Genomic DNA, 17,840 nt, shown 5'->3' on the forward strand with positions numbered 1-17,840 from the left:
GGGGAGTCCTTTCTCAACGCCATCCTACCTCTGGTCAACTCCACCCGGTGGCTTACTACTCTAAGAAACTCTCTCCGTGTGAAATAAACTACTCAATCACCGACAAAGAGCTTTTGGCCATCAAAAGAGCATGCGAAGAATGGAGACATTACCTTTTGGGAGCGTTACATACCGTGGAAATCATCACTGACCACCGCAATCTTCTGTTCCTAAAGACGGCTAAGGCCTTGACTCCTCGACAATTGAGGTGGACACTCTTCTTTTCGGATTTTGATTTTGTGATCAAATATAGACCGGGAACTCGTAACGGGAAAGCAGATGCGCTATCCAGGTTGGGTGAAGAAGACACAACTACCTTTACGGACCCCCCTTTTATATTGCAAGGAGCCGACTCCACGGATAGAGCTATCGCCTTGATCACCTCCGAAGATTTCCTGGACGACGTTCGGGTTGCTCTAACGGACCAGGATATTACTGCTTGGGTACAGAAAGAGCCCGATAATCGATGTGAAAAAGATCAATTGGCCTATCATTTCCATGCCTTATTTGTCCCCAACCCTGCATTACAACGCAAAGTCCTGGAATGGTCTCACGATTCTGTTCTAGGGGGACACATGGGCATCTTTAAGACTATCGCTAATGTGGAACGCTCCTTCTGGTGGCCTGGGGTCAGAAGGGATACCAGGGAGTACGTGAAGAACTGTGCTATCTGTGCCCAGGGGAAAGCCAGTCACATCAAACCACCGGGACTGCTACAACCGTTGCCCATTCCACCCAAACCTTGGCACACGTTGTCCATGGACTTCATCGTAGAGATGCCCCCGTGTGAGAAACAAACAGTGATACTGGTGGTAGTGGACCACCTCACGAAAATGGGACACTTCATTCCCTTGCCTGGACTACCTTCCTCCAGTGAATTAGCCAAAGTCTTCCTCCAACACATCGTCCGTCCACACGGATTACCGAGAGTGCTGATCACAGATAGGGGGACACAATTCACTTCCCGTTTCGGGAAGGCTCTATGTGCCATATTACAGATTGATGCGCGACTCTCGACGAGCTTTCATCCGCAAACAGATGGCAAAACGGAACGTCTGAATCAGACGTTGGAGCAATACCTGCGGTGTTTCTCGCTACAGAACGCCACAGATTGGACCATTCTCTTGTGGTTGGCGGAGTTCGCCTACAACAACGCGGTACATACCACCTTGGGATGTTCCCCATTCTTTTGCCTCTATGGATTCCATCCTAACATGTTCCCTTTTGAATGGCCTGCTGAATCTTTGGTCCCTGCCATTCATGAACACCATGCTCATCTTCGAGCTATACTGATTGAGGCACGGAACAATCTCGAACATGCCCAAGACTCCCAGAAAACCTACGCAGATAGGAGACGTACTCCTGAGCCTGAATATAAGGTGGGGGACAAGGTATGGCTTTCTACGCGTAATCTACATATCAAAGGACTTACGAAACTGAAACCTAAATATGTGGGTCCCTATGGCATTTGTGAGAGGATAAACGCTGTGGCCATGAAGCTCTCCTTACCTGTATCTTGGATGATTCATCCTGTTTTTCATGTGTCACTCCTGCGTCCGTGCCTTCCGAGTGTGAGATTGCCCGATCGTCCCCTTCCAGTGGAATTTGAGGGCCACGAGGAGTATGAAGTGAGTTCTGTTCTGGACTCTCGTTTGGTACGAGGGCGCATACAGTACTTGGTGGATTGGAAAGGGTTTGGTCCCGAGGACAGAACCTGGGAACCCTTGGACCATCTGCATTGTCCCGAGTTGGTGGAACAATTCCATGACCGATTTCCAGGGAAACCAGGACGTCCGCCGGGACGGCGGTCCACGAGAGGGGGTTCTGTAGCGATCGCTACCATCAACAAGGTACAAGGTAAAGGATTTCGTATATCCAGTCTATGGCGGAAACACTACAAGTCCCAGAAGGCCATCCGGCGCTGGGGGTTGGCTCAGTGGGAGGACATTATATAAGCTCCACCTCCGGAACTCAACGGGGCTTGTCAATCGTGTTCTGTACTCGCTCATTGTAGACGAGCCTTCCTTTGCTTCAAGTAAAGATCCTGGAGAACAGCGCCGATCAAAAGCCTGCGTGGTCAGTTATCTTAGTCTGCGCGACGCCGAGCAACAGCCAGCGTGGTCAGATATCCTGGATTGCACGACGCCGAGCAACAGCCAGCGTGGTCAGATATCTTGGTGGAGAACCTTTGGTCCACAGCCTTTTCCAGTCGTGCAAGTACCAAGAGGAGTGCGGGCTCGCCTCCTCTTTCTTTGTGTATTGTTGCTATTTCAAACGGCGTCTCTGCCGCCGCCATTTCTTGTTTACATTCCGGGGAAAGCCTTGGTGCCTGTTGTCAGTGGCTACTGACAATTTCTGATAATGTTATATTTGTAACCACAAGGAAACAGTGGGTTTATTACGTGGTGGTTCCACGTTACGATAGTGCGTATTTCAAAGGTTTATTTGAGATTACGAACTGAGAGATAGCGGAGTGACGTTAACTCCTCTGTACTTCTGGTCACCTATTTACTAGGGTTCTATGTCTATGTTGAGGATTCCTTTAAGGATACATGGGGTGGAGAAACTGGTGAGTAGAGATAAGAGGGAAGGGATCTTGGGTTCCTGTAATTCTTACTGCGGAAATAATCCTTTGTTCTCTGTCTCCCCTGCCTGCAGTGTCCCGGTACCAGTCACCTCATGGTAACAGACCAGACGATACCTGACGTGCCATTCCCCGATGTCAATCTACCTCCCGGCCCCTATTTGTACAGACTCAAACAGTGGGTATATTCCATTGTAGGGGTTTGTGCGGAGCGGAGTTGGAAGGACTATCGTCTATCGTCTCTGCTGGCCATCAGAGTAAGGTTAGTGGCGCTAGCGTACTCTTGCGCTACTCTCAATCCTGACAGCAGTGTCTAATTTCATTCAACCCTCCCTGCTACAATCCACTATCTCCTGTCTGGGGTGGTGTAACACCTCCCTGTGACAGGATACCATTTGTCCAGGCCTCCCCTGCCGGAGTTTCGGTCAGCAGCAGGAGGCCAGACTTGTGTCTGTGGCAGCAGCATCCATTTTGTGATGCTGAGGCTCTGGTTAGATTTAACCGCATTTAAGCAAAGTAACATGTCTTCTCCCTCTAGAAGGGTTGTAGTATTCCAAAGCGTATGACAACTTACTCGACATGTTTCGATAAAGTCAAACCATAGTTAGCATCTAACCGCGAGGATTATAATGCACTTAAGAGTATAAGGTATGGCAGTATCCTAGAACAGCTAAAGGACATGGTTCCAAAAGCTGCAGACAGGCTCAGCTCATGCTAGAGCACCACCTCGCATACAACTAAGCACTCTGCCTTCAGGATTGTTAAGGCCTGCCATAGGAGTGACTTATAGGTGTATATGTGTCCAGACATAAGGTTAGATATAGGTATACTATATCTAAGCAAGGGGTGATTACACCACCTTGCCCCAGCTGAGTGATCAGTCAGTTGTATCAATTTGCATGGCCAGCCAGGGGTGGCAAAAGATATGCTGCAGCCCCTGGTAGGCCTTGGATGCACCTATGCCCTGGGTACCTAGGGTACACTGTACAGGGGCTGATAAGGTGACCCAATGTCCAATTGGTTATGTACCTAAAGTACATGGATGTTAATTTAGAGAGAGAACAGCAGGCTGTGGGTCTGATTAGCAGGCCACAGCCACATTAAGTCGAAAACCAATGAAGCAAAAAGCAAAAAATGGGGTGACCATAGGAAAGCAGACCCTACTCTCCTACAAATGGTGCTACTTGATTGAGGGCATTAAGGATACGCCTCTCCGGGTTCTCACTTGCAGTCTCACTGTGCGAGCCTCCTGGGGGGCCCCCTACTCCCAGCTCTTTGTTAAAGTTATCCTGATTAAAATGTCTCCATTTCCTACATGGATAACTATTCATTACCCCCGTTCTGAATCTCCTCTGTGGCCATGTCTATGCTAAATGGTACCAGAAAGTGGTCCGACCAAGGAACTGGTGACGGAGTCATTACCTTCACCTTCTCCCAGCTTGCGAACACTGGATCTAACAGGTGTCCCTGCTGATGTGTAGGGGAGCAGGATTTTAAATCCAGCTGCATTGACTGCAAGTCATGGCGCAACTCAGCCGCCTCCTTATGCATAGCGTCCTCAAAATGGACATTAAGGTCACCCAGAACCAAGAGTTTGTCACGTCTAATAGCGAGGTGGGCCATGCCCTCCAGCAAACTCGCCCTGAAGTTACCTAAGGGTTCAGGGGGTCTGTATATAAGAATCCCAGTCACTGAAGAATTGGGGCCCAGTTTTAATACAAAACGACCCGCCTCACTGTCAGTCACCAAAATGGGGTCCATAGTGCATTCATAGGGAGCTCTCGTGATTACTGCGATCCCCCCACCCCTGCCCACTGCTCTGTCAATGTCTCCTACGTTATTTCCCCTAGCACCCACTTCTTGATTTACTAAAAAAAAGCAGGACCTGTTCTTCGCCTGATATCCTGGAAGCTATTACACTTTGTCAGACTCTAAAGAAGTTGCAAGCTGTCATGTTGAGTTCAGGTTTCAGCCGCTAATGGAAGACAGAACTTCAAAGGTGAAACATTACACCCCTCACAAATGCAGGGACTTGGTACAGCTGGTCAATACTGGGAGGTAGACATGAAAGAAAGACTAAGGCCAACCCAAGCAAACTCAGATTCCCTGTGAGTTTCCATGGGGTCCCATTGCACAGAGGGCACTGAGACAAGCCAAGACATAACAACGGCCTACTGTCACGTCAGGTGTCGCTCGCAGTTAGACTTTCATTCTATACAACAGCTGTCACCATGTAATCAAATCTCGTCAGCATTACTGTACGACTAAATCTTGACGTCGCCATTTGGGCACCCCCTTCATTCTGAGTTTGGCACTCCCTTCCCCGGCCTTGCAGACAACTGACAACGAGCTGCCCTTCTGACAACTTGTCAAGGCCTGCCATTTTGAGAACTAACCCCACACTGAGTAACCTTTGTGGTCAGTCAGTGTCGCAGTATCGCTCAACCAGCGCTGTTGGGATGCCCATGGGTCGCCAGGCGCTTTACAAATATATCTAGAAAAGTATCTCATTTTACCTGTTGCTCTTTACAAGATTTGCTGATCTGAATCTGCCATCTGCAGTTAGGTTTATTTTTAGGATGAAAAAATAGAACTTGTTGTTTTTTCACAGTGCCTTGGCATTGGCAAACAGGGTTCCCGGAGGACATTTTTGAGGCGTCTGTGATTCTTTCAAACATCGGATACTTCCTGCCGGATGCCAGGCAACGTTTCAGACTTCTTGGCCCGGGCTCTGAACTTTGCACAGATCTGCAGCGCCCAGAGGCGCTGGACTGAAAGGGCCCTCAGTGGACTAACATGGCCGCCTTTCAGGGGGGCCTGGGACACTGTTGGGTTAGAGCACACTGGGTGATAATAACTCAGCGTCCTCAGACGGCAGCAGCCGTGAGAAGGCGTGGGGCGCAGGGTTACAGCGAGACCCTGGGTGCTGCGGTTCTCTTCCCAGCTTGCATTGCAGCTCATTAGCATATTTGAATATAAGTATTCGCATCCGCGTGAACTGTTCCTGAACAGCGCTGCTCGTGAATCAAAACTGGAAACTGAAAGCTGATGGAACAGTTGAATGAAAGCGGCGGGTACTTGCAGAGAGCGCGTCCCTGTGACAGGCAGACATGGCGCCGCCCACAGACCAACCCTCCTCAAACACAGACCGGGCGACCACAGACTGCAAATAGCAAGAGAGGCATCAATCAGTCTGGGAGCCGAGAGCCCGGGGCCCGCCAAGAGGCGTCCCGGGAGATCCTCCGCCCCGGAGCCACCGTCCACCCATGGCAGTGGACGAGTCCATCCCGGAAGAGCGCAGAAGTGTGGAGGGCTGACAAGGAGCAGAAAGAAGCTCTCCGTCCTTTCAGAAGCAGGAAAACAACAAGAAATACAAGCTACAAAGACCACCTCTCTTTCTGACACTAATTGAGACATCATCATATTTCATTTAAATGTAAAACATCGAACCCTCAAAGGACTGCCTAGAAGAAAGTGCCTAGAAGCGAACAATATTAATATTTTCGAGTCCGTGACATATTTTCAATGCCTCTTTAGGGGTAGTTAGCGCTATATAAATACACTTACAATTACTTTATGTATAGTCATCACGCAAGAAAGTCATTGTCCACAACTTCCTAGTTAGCAAGGTCACTTTATTAAGACAGGTGTGAACACATCAAACAATCTTGTTTATTCATTTAATTAATTATTAAATCAAACAGCTCTCAGCCTAACAGAACCTTCCTACCCAACTGATAAACCCCCACCAAGTTAACCCTAAACAAACCAGAAGCCCCTAACTCTATGTATACCCCTTCCTTTCCTACAACTGCCTTTTGAGGATGGACCAACCCGCTCCAGGCTGCCCACCCCCACTAAAAAATCCGCGTACAAAGAAAACAACCTGTCTTACAGTGGCAAAATAATAAAAAAACCAGCCCACCAGAATGAAGGCACTGGAAAAACAAAAAAGACCCAACGAAAAACCAAAGGGGGAGGGTGGGTGGGACAAAACGAACCTCGCCGCCCGCCTCCCTAGCGCTCAATGCTAACCTGCCCTGCCTGGCCCTAATTACCCCACCTGGCCCTCACTCATCAAGCCCCACCTGCCTTGGCCAATGCCGCTGCGCGAATCTACCCGGGGAGAGACCGGCTCCCGCACGGCTCTCCCCAGGTCCCCCCTTGTGAGTGCATTTAAACACAGTTCGCTGATCTCCTGGCCACTTTCTCAATGGCGGGCTCGAGCGAGGAAGCGATCCTCACCAATTTTCAACAGTGCTTTTTTATGTATTGTAAAAAAAGCAGACTCGAGCCCAACTCCGTTAGCGTGAATTTATTTAGAACAAAATAGCAAACAAACGCCCGACGCGTTTCGGTGCCGCCGTACCTTGATCACGAGTGATGCCGCACAAACTGCAAATCACCCGTGACCAATGTGCGGCTGCATAAAAAGGCACTGTGGAATATATATGTGTATGTGTATATATATATATATATAAAAAAAAAAATATATATATATATATATATATATATATATATATATATATATATATATATATATATATATATATATATATTCAAAGCCTCGTCAGGGGTAGTAAGCTCTATATAAATGCACTTACAATTACTATATACATAGTAATTGTAAGTGCATTTATATAGCGCTTACTACCCCTGACGAGGCATTGAATATCACTAATAAAAATAATTAACAATAACCACTGGATTAAGGCGTTGAAGCGCTATACAGCAAGTAGCACGCTAGTCCGGAACCCAAGGTTAGTGGTTAATCCAGCGGTTATTGTTAATTATTTGAATTAGTGATGCGCGCTGATAAATTAACATGCACTTACTCCAGATGCTTTGTGACGGATTATATTAATGCCACTTAGGCGGGGTCATTAGTCGGGTGAGGTGGCTTCCGGTGAAAGGCTGGTGAGACAGATCGGCTGGCAGAGATCAGACAGTGTTAGGCCGCAGGGAGAGGATTGTAAGGAGGAAAGCTGGTGATCTATGAAACGAGGTGTCAGCCAACTGCAGGATTACAATAAGAAGGATTAAGGCCGGCATGAGTCCGAGGGGAGGCTGTGGTCAGAAATAGAAGGACTGCAGAGGATGGAAGGCAAGACAAGGGGTCACTCCGAAGAGAGAAATTAGAGGAATCAGACGGAAGGAAATCTAGGTCAATTTTTCATGCATGGTTTTAGCAGAATTGTGGGAGGATTTTTGAGATAGCCAGGAAATCGAGGCTGTAAGCCGTAGAAAGAAACATTGCATACAGTGCTCCATGTCTGAATCAGGCAGCTTAAAGAGAGCACCACCCGCCACAATGTTATAAATGCAGGATGCGGCCGCCACTGTAGCGGCCGCATCCTAGTACCACTCACGGGACCCCTGCCCTTATGGCGGCCAGTCCGGAGTCCCGGTAGGATGGCGGGCGGACTAAGTCTGCCCGTCATCATAATGACCACCTAAGTACCCTAGCTTGCTGTGTGTCAAGCTTAGGGCATCCCTTAAACACATAGGGATAGATTTACAAGAAAGTGACGCATCTGTAAAGAAGCGTCCCATCCCCTACGCCACCCTGAGAAACCCTTGCACCACTATGGATGCGCCGTGTTTATAATACGGCACACCATGGTGCAAGGAATGACAGATGCTGAAGTCGTGGCGCAAGCACAACGCAACTCCAGCAATGCAGGGGGAGACCTATACTCAATGTGCCGCGTCACTCCTTACGCCTGCTTCAAGCAGGCGTAAGAATTTGGCGATGTGGCGTCCTAGCAGTGGCGCAGTGAAATCTTGTAGATTTCACTGCGCCATTTCTACTAGGCCTTTTTGCGTTGGAACGCACACCCTGCATACCTTATACCTGATGCAGGTATAATGTGACGCAGGGCTTTACAATGTGACGCATCTCCCTGGATGCGTCATGTTGTAAATGGGCCGCATTTTTACACTGCTGCTGCGTCACAAAATGTGACGCAACGGCGGAGCAAAAATGTTGCAAGGCGCTTGTAAATCTGCCCCATAGTCAGGATCATTCCAAGTCTGTACGCTGCCCAAGGGGAGGGGGTGCAGACACTTTCTTTACAAAGTTTTATTTAATGATCTTCTCAAACTATTCTGCATTGATGGGAATTTTACTCCATAAAAATGAGTTACTTGACAATGGCTGAAAACTTCTCGCCAATGTGCACTGAGATATATACCTTGTTTTGTTACCTAAACCCATTCTATGTCGTCATTATGGCACAGTAGAGCATCTGCTGATACGAAAGATGCCGAGCCCTAATATCCCCATGTGTAGGTTGTGTGTGCTTGTGTATGTAGCCTAGTGAGGGATACACATTGAATGTATAAGTGAAGCACAGTAATGGAGGCCTGTGGGTTCAATTAGCAACGCCTCCCCCGCCTCTTCCTGTGCACAAGATGGGGGTGCGTGATTTTCCCAGATCGTGGGAGTGTATTGCTCAGATTCCGGAAGCTGGAAGAAGACCTCGACACTACAGTGGGGCCAAAGGACACAGATATCCCATTGAATATACAATGTTACGTTGCGGTGTTCACACCGTGATACCTTTACAACGTAGGCATTACAACGCAAGTCGTTACAATGACTTGCGCTGGAGGGCGCTGGACTTAGGAATAGTATGATTTACTATTCCAACTCCAGCCTACGTTACCGTACAGAAGATGTTGGATTAGTAAATCATACTAATAATCACCACGATGTAACCGATGTTTCCCATCCCATTACATCCTTTTGTTGAAAGGGGCTGCTATTCAGACTTCCTGTAGCTCTGGCACCTTGGTCCGCTAAACTTTCTAAAAATTTGTAAGATGTGGGTTCCTAGTTTAATTTCTGCATTAATTCTGATCGCTTTCAGCAGCTGCACAGCATGACAGGTCACACTGCCGATAAGTTATAGCAGGATGGGATTCTTTCAATCCATGTACTTTAACTTGCTGTTTGCCCTCCTCCCTCCCGCTTGACCCAGAATTTGACACAATACAGTATACAAGTTGTTCAAGTGATTAGTTGGCAGTGTGTGTTTTAATTCCTCTTTGGGTTTCACTGGTGAGTGTCATTGTGAGGTTTCAGTGTGGAGTACACGCCAATATCAGCATTGTGACTGTAGCGACGCCTTCGGGTGTATCTGTGGCAGGAAGGTAACCGGTGATGTTACAGAAATGGATAACATACCTGTTTTGAGGCAAAGTACCCAAGGCCAGCACCATGAACACCGACACCGAACTTCTTTCTAGCTACAAATATCACCATTATATTTAACAAACAATGTATATTAAAAGATTCATTATGTGTAAGGAAACTTACTTGTGTCGGTACAAGTACAGTAGGCTATATCAGCTTGTGATGCCCGAAACAGCTGGACAATGGAGGCCAACATGACTCTGGGGCAGAGAGCTTCAAATCGTAGGCACGGCCTTCTAGATGCATCGTCCACCCCTCGTTCACTAGTACACGCCCCGACGGGCAGCGGTGCCGGATGGCTACCCCAGCACTTTGGACTCTATGTGTGAAATCTGTGTGAGGTCAGGCTCTTTAGTGACACTAATAACTGAGGCAGGTTAAACAAAAAACACTGATGGGTTTGAATTGATCTTAGCCTCTGATAGCTACTCTAGAGACATTCCAATACAGTGTTTTTGGCTCACTGTTCCACTCCAGAGAGGCAGCAACCATGGGTCAGACCATGTTGGCCCCACCACAACACAAACAGTCCAGCCGAAACTGCTAGGCCATGTCTCCTCTGAACAGGAACACAAGCATCCTCATACTGGTCTCTGGAAGGAGGCAACAATGATTGCTATAGAAATGATTTGCAGCACGTTAAATGATCAACAGGTGGAGTTACCTTAGAGACGATCTGTAGATCAATGTCAAAGCTGCGCAGAACTGACAATAGCCATCAGTAAAGCCTGTAGAGCCCCCCGAGCCTCTAGGGACCCTGGGGAGCCCAACCTCTGGGTCGATTCCTGTAAGGGAGGGGAGCCACATGGCCCTCCTCACTGAGCCAATATAAGCCCTGGGGACCCCATTTCCTGGGAGAGCGTCAGATGCTATGTCCTGGGGAGCCCACCCCCAGGACATAGCGGTTTCCCTGCCTGCACCAGTGTGAGCAGGGAAAACTGTGATTGCTCCAGCTTGGAAGGAGCATTTATTTTAAAGATCTCTCCAGGCGGGAGCAAACACAAAGGCTGCTCCCAGCAGGCAGGAGCTTTAAGAAGGCTCCCGCCCGCTTGGAGTGGACTTTTCATCTGTTTCCCTGCCCGCACTGAAGTGGGCATGAAAAGAAGCTGTACCCAGGCTGTAGAAAATTAAGGAGAGAAGTAATATGGTACTTACCTACCACTATGTAAACTATAAAACAAACTGGCATACTCATTGGATGATGTCATCAGTGATGTCATCAATGATGTCCTTTAAGATGTCATCAGTGATATCATAAATGATGTCATAGAACATGTCATGAGTGATGCCATATGTGAGGTCATGAGCAGTGCATGGCGGGGGTGCAAGTTGTAGTTAGTGTTCCTCACTATAAGTGGTGAATTTCTGTGTTTTTCTTTTTTAGGTCAAAATTGTAATGTTTTCATTGACAAGTTATAGTTAGTGCTGCTAACTATAACTGGTAAATGTTTTGGGGGGAGGAGCTTGCCGGGCTCGAAGATGGCTGTTCATAATTCCAACAGAACCCTGGTGCCTAACTGACACAGACCCTAGCAGAAATCGATCCCCTTCACCTGCCTGAGCCCGATACTTCAATTCTTGCAGTTGGAGCCGGCGTTTGGTACACGCGAACTGCAGATATCAGATCTGAGGCCTACGCCATGCCCAGGACCCCTGATCGGCGTGCTGTGGACTAGGTGTGTGCCTACCGCGGTTGGGGGCACTGTGGCAGCCACTTCTGCGCCCCTTCAGACGGCAGCAGCTCTGGTGTCTGAGAGCTGTGAGGGAGGCGAGCGGGCTCCTTCAGGGGGGCGGACACTGACCTGCGGCTAGCCACCGGAGATGGAGCTGGAGGTGGTGAGGCCAGTCCGAGGCCCTGATCTATGGTGGCAGCAGTGGGAGGCGCTGTGGCAGACTGCAGTAGATAGCTGAAGGTGGGGGGTCAAGTATCATGGCCACTGCGGTTGGGGGCTCTGTGATGTCGTGCTCAGTGGGCCCTGCCTGTGACTACCAAGGGGTGACATTGTGCTACAGTCCCAAGGTGAGCTTTTCCCCGGCTGCTGGTCATGGTGATCCAGCCAGCATTCAACGACCCTGAAAAAGTCCGGGCCTGCAATCCTCCCCTATTGTTTCACAGAGAGAGAGGCTGCTGGGGCAGAGTTTGCCCACTGTGTGCTTTGGATGGGCGTGACAGAGATGGACCTAGTGCTGTTCCCTCCTTGCCCTAGGTCTTGATATTGTCTGGATGCTGACATCATTGGACTGGCCCACACTTTGAACGTCTACATCTAGGAGTTGTCACCCTCCTGAGGGAGGCCTGACACTGCTGTCCAGTGCACCTTGTGGGCTTTGGAGGGGCACTGAGTAAGCTGTGTCGGTTGGCAGAGAGACCCAATATTTGAGGAGAATTTGAACACCCTTGTTCCTGTGTGATACCTAGTTGCCTTGGCATTGTGGCACACTGAACGGTGGCCAGCGCCCCTGTGATCTGAATTGATTATCGGGGGAGACAATGCCCCTTGCAAGGACCCCTGATCGCTCCTTGACTGGTAACCTACTGTGGTGGCGGTGCTTGATGGGAGCATGAAGTTGGCATTCTTGGGGGAAAAGGGCAAGTTGGATAAGTTGCAGCGTAAGCTTCAATTGGCGCTTAGGTCGACCCCCTCAGGCATGTGAAAGAGGGGCGACTGCGCGGGAACCTGCAACTGAAGACTCTGAGATTGAAGAGGTGCAGATTTGAAGCAGATCCTTATGACTATGCTACACAGTCTCACGACTATAGATGGTAAAATAGATACACTGAGGTTTAGAATGGATCGAATGTCGGAGCAAATTGATAAGCATCCTGAATGCATAGACATGGTGGAATGGTGAGTCTCAGAGGTTGAAGATGAACACACGACAATGTCAGTCACTCAAAAACAGATACGTTGCTTCTTGCCTTACAGTCAAAGACCGAAGACCTGGAGACATGCTTGTGCAGAAATAACATGGGAATAGTGGGCATTGCAAAATCCACAAACATTGTCAACATGGAATGCTATGCTGAACAGCTCCTCCCAACCGGCTAGGTTGGACACTTTCTCTGAAAACTTCATTGTGGAGCGTACCCATCACTCTTTTGCCCCGCGTCCTATCCTGGGGTGTGGCTGCATCCAATCATAGCATGGATTCTGAATTATAGAGACAGAGATGCTGCCCGGTAAAAAAATGGTTGGGAGAGTTGCACTTGGATTACAGTATCCTGCAAGGCTACAATTAATGGTGGATGACAAGGCAACGATTTTCAGTGATCTGAAACAGGTGTTGCAATTCCTCAAACACAGAGACTGTGGGGACGCATTGTTGCTTCCCTAGGGCGGACAGCAGAGATGCGGGGAGCACTCAGGATATGGACTACTAGGTCCCCCTCCACATGCCCTGGGAAACTTGGCCGACACTTTTGGAGGTATATGTTTGGGATGAGGGGGAGCACTGCTCTAGCTGAGTGGTTTGGACTGCTGCTCGAGGTGTCCCCCATTCCCTTGCACCGCATGCCTTGATGCGAGTTCGTGCTGAATGTGTCCATAATGCACTGGTGTAAGAGGGTTCCATGGGGCTTGCTGTGCTCGCCTTGGTCTCTTGGCGTAGCTGACCGCTGCAGGAAACAATACAATGTACCGAAGGGTGCAGCAGAGACTGAATCATTAGCATTGCCAATGTATTACGTTACGCACATACAATGTAGAGCATATGGTCCTCAGACGGTGTTGAGCTGCTGGGGAATACAGGCCAGGCAACATCTGTCCGTAGGTGTGCACCACACAGTTATGTTCCAGAAGCTTGGAGGGAGGGTAAGGGAGTGATGGGGAGAGTAAATGTTTCTTTGTGCTTGTTGTGGATGCACAAAGCATGGGACGTGAGTGAAAGGGGTTACTATTGTTGCTTCACATGTGCTTGCTTTGGCTGCGGATACGGATGATTTCTGGTCAGATGTAACAGGATTCATGGGACGAGTGTTGAATAACATGATATAGAGCATGTGGCGATGGGGTCCTCGGTCTCTTGCGTGGAATGTCAGGGAAGTAAACAATTGTAGAAAAATGTATAAGGTAGTGGCCTTCTTGCATAGGCACATTGTAGATGTAGCAATACTGTAAGAAACACATCTGGTGCCAGGGAGCGTAGTCCAAATGCATCGAAGAATGCAGGGTTAATGTGTGGCAGCGGGCTTCACCACACATGCCAGGTACGTTTTGATTTGGGTACGGCGAGGATCAGGCATGAAATTACAGGAGATGTGTGTGGGCCCGGCGGGCAGGTAGGTTGTGCCGCATTGTTATAAGGACGATTTAGTGGTCCTCTTGGTTGGGATCTATGGCCCAAACTATGATGATCCACCTTTTTACCACACCCTGAATGACCGACTAGCACTATGGGGAGACCTGCCTAGTATGTAAGGGGGAGATTTTAATTGTATCATGAACCCAGAACTAGTAGATTGATCTATAGGGGCACCTCAGAATCCTTCTGCGACAGCTCGTGCACTCACGGAAATATCAACACTGGAGGGTCTCTTAGATATCTGGTGTTACAGATCAACCACTGGGGAGGGGTTCACACATTATTCTTCAGTGCATGATGTACATACCTGCATCGATTATTGGTTGTTGTCGCGAGAACTGACTATCCGAGTACAACACTGCGAACCACTCCTGCTTATCTATTCAGACCACTCGTCCGTTCTCTTGGGACTAGAAATGCATACACGGTGATTTCCCGCATTTTCGCGGCGCTCCCCCCCCCCTCCCCCCCCCCCCCCCCCCCCATACTCGCTACTCGATTCTGTGTTTCGCGAGGAATTAGCACAGGTAATAACTGAGATTTTTCACCTCAATATAGGCTCGGTAGATAAATTGGTGATGGTGTGAGAAGAGTTCAAAGTATAGATGCGCAATGTCACACACGTTTTCTCAGATCGATATGGGGTCGATTAGCCAGAATTGAAACAGAGATCGCCAAACGAGAGAGGCGACACAGGGAAGCAGTTGAGCGAAGTCTCCTGGGCGAGATCAAAACTAAGATGTAGGAATATCACGAAACTGCACAAAGTGAGGGGAATCACTTGGATAAATAATCAGTAGCTAGTTCATACAGCGAGGGGCACGGCCTGGTGCAACACTGGCCGCATCGATGTGCCTCTGCCGAGATGATATCAAGACTCTTGAGGTGCAGGAGAAGTGGGAGCAGAGAGTATGTGCAGCTGATCAGATATCAGACTGTTTCCGCAGATATTATACTGAGCTCTATCAGTTGCAGTCCACCTACGATGACAGCGCTGCCACAGATTATCTTTCGCATATCACTAGGCAGAGGCTTTCTATCGAACAAAGAGAACACCTTATGGCCCCACTGGGCCCTGGAAAGATATGTGCAGAACTTAAGGCTATGCCTTCTGGCAAGTCCCTGGTACTGATGGGCTCACGGTGGCCCTTTATAAGGCCTACCAGGAACTACTTATCTCACAACTGATCTTCTTATATGAGGAGATGATTTCAGATGGCTGCATGCCCCCCACACAGGGGCGTAGCTAGGCGGAGCGGTCCGCCCCAGGCGGCACTAATTTGCGGGCGGCAGCTGCCCGGCACTGGCCGTGGACAGTCCAGGTTTTTGTTAGGGGTAAAAGGTTCACCCACCACCCCCCACACCCACACGGGCCCTCACAGATTTTAAAAATATGAACAAATAGCCACACATTCTCGGAGCATAGATGAAGTATGTATCTTGCTGGACCTTTGAAGATTTTTTTTAAAACGGAATAGCCACACATTCTCTTACCTGCTGGGTGGAAATCTGTCTCACAGCCCGATCTGATAAGCAGCAGAAGGGGGTCAGGAACCGTGAATCAGGATAAACAAACTCCTTTTCTCCAGAGCTGTTAAGAAGGAAATATCCATGCAGCATGCAAAGGTCACCTGGTGTCAAAGAAGGGATTTGTCCCCTTGGTCATGCCCCTGTTCTACCTACACGAGTGGGCGGAGACACAGCTCACCTTTCCAAAGGAGATACGTGATTGGGGTGCCTGTGATAGAGCCCTGGCCCAATCACGCAACTCCTAGAAGGAGATGATAAATTATGTTCAGAGCAACGTTTTAAATTATAGTGCACATTTTCTGTTGCCTTCTTGACGTCGCTGCAAAGGCCAAGATTCGTGTTTGGGTGGGCCAGGCTCATGTTTGGGTGGGCCCGGCCCACCCGGCCCACCCTCTAGAACCGGGCCTGTTGCAACTGCTGCACCACCTAGCTTAGTGGTGGTGCAGTATTCGGCGTACAGCGTATGTGGATACCAGGGCCGGCAATCTTGTAGCGCGTTAAAGCGCTACCAATGACGGCCCTGAGCATCTTTTTCAGCCAGCCCCTGCGCTGTAGGGCATTCAGTTAAAATATACTAGTAAAGAGCGAGCGCCACCACTACGCGCCACTAAATTTGTGAAGTCTGCAGTAAAGAGCGATTTGCAGTAGACAGTCCAGCTAATTAAGAACAACACAGCAGCAGTCTCACTTAGGGGCATATTATCAAGAACAGCGTAAAAAATTATCGCTGATTTCTGGTGGAACATGGGCTTCTATTGGAATTCTCCAGGGCATATTATCAAGCCCATTATCGCCGTTTTAGCAGCAGTTTCCTGCTGCTAAACCGGCGATAATTTTAACGCCGTTCTTGATAATATGCCCCAACGTTCGAGAGCTGCACTTCACACCCACAAACTTCCTCTGCCCAACATGTGAAAGGGGCTGAGGCTGAACTTCCCTCCGTATGACCCTAATCCTTGCTTTGCACAACGAGAAACAACAGCACAGTCAAGCTGCGTTTCCATTGGTGTCTCCTGTTGAACATGTACTCTGTGGTCTTCTGGGCGCTACGTCTGATATGGCATTTAAGTTGTTTGATATGGCATTTACAACTCCGACCACCACCGCTTCGAGATCCCCAACCGGGCTGTGAGTATTTTCTATATATAACGCTTACTATCCCTGACGAAGCGCTGAAATATGTTATTAGATTATAGATAAATACCTTGTCAGCCACTGCCTCGCCATTGTTCCTAAATCCCTTCAGGTAAAATCGGTACATTTAAAAAGATCAAATGGCAGACCCTCCTGCATTACTGGAACGTAGAGGTAGCGTTTTTGTGGTTTTTAAAATGATTATAATATATATAGCCCACATTTCACAAGATGAAGTTTTGGTGTTTCAGACGTTACCAAACACACCAAACCAAAGCATACTAAACACACACAAGCGGTACTCAAGGTTTAACAGAAACATGAGACCCACTGACTGAGCGCACACCATCTAGGTGGAAAAGTAAAGGGAAACATAATTTAGTAATTTTTCATGTATTTTATTTATTGAATAAAAGTTATAACATATGTTTTAGATACTGTAGTGTATTGTTTTTGTCATACCCTCTGCATATCTATATGTCTTCCTTTATGAATGATTGCCTAGGAATTGTTTCTCACATGTATTTATGGTTCTACACATATCTCAAATCTTAACATCATAACATTCAAACTTCGATACAATCAAGGACAAAGAACACCAGGGATAATACATCTGAATTGCCTTTCACCATTTCTGACAAAATCAATTGCTTTTGAACAGGAAGGCTGATAGCAAAAAGTATTTTAATAAACTTGGAAACTTGGCCTGTGGATTGGAAAGAGGGCCGATGCAGACACGGACTGAGTAACAGAAACACAAGCAGGTCTGACGAGGTAGGTGGAAGATGGCAAGACACATCCTCAGCAAAGAAAAACTATTACCAGTAGAATACAGCGATGCATAACTCAACATAGGCAGGTGGACAAGGAATTTGTCGTCTAGCAAAAGCTGCTACATGTACCATTGGCCCATTGGCAGCCACCGGCCGGTTACCACTGTGGTCTAGGTCATTTACGAGTCGTCCACCCCTGTTTCTGCTTCAGGGCTGTGAGTCTTCTGACTTACTCGTGGACCGGGGGTATGTAAAGCATTCACGTGAATACTGCTGGTGC

The sequence above is a fragment of the Lissotriton vulgaris genome, chromosome 12 (genome assembly GCF_964263255.1).
Source record: "Lissotriton vulgaris chromosome 12, aLisVul1.2, whole genome shotgun sequence".
In the NCBI taxonomy this organism is placed as follows: Eukaryota; Metazoa; Chordata; class Amphibia; order Caudata; family Salamandridae; genus Lissotriton; species Lissotriton vulgaris.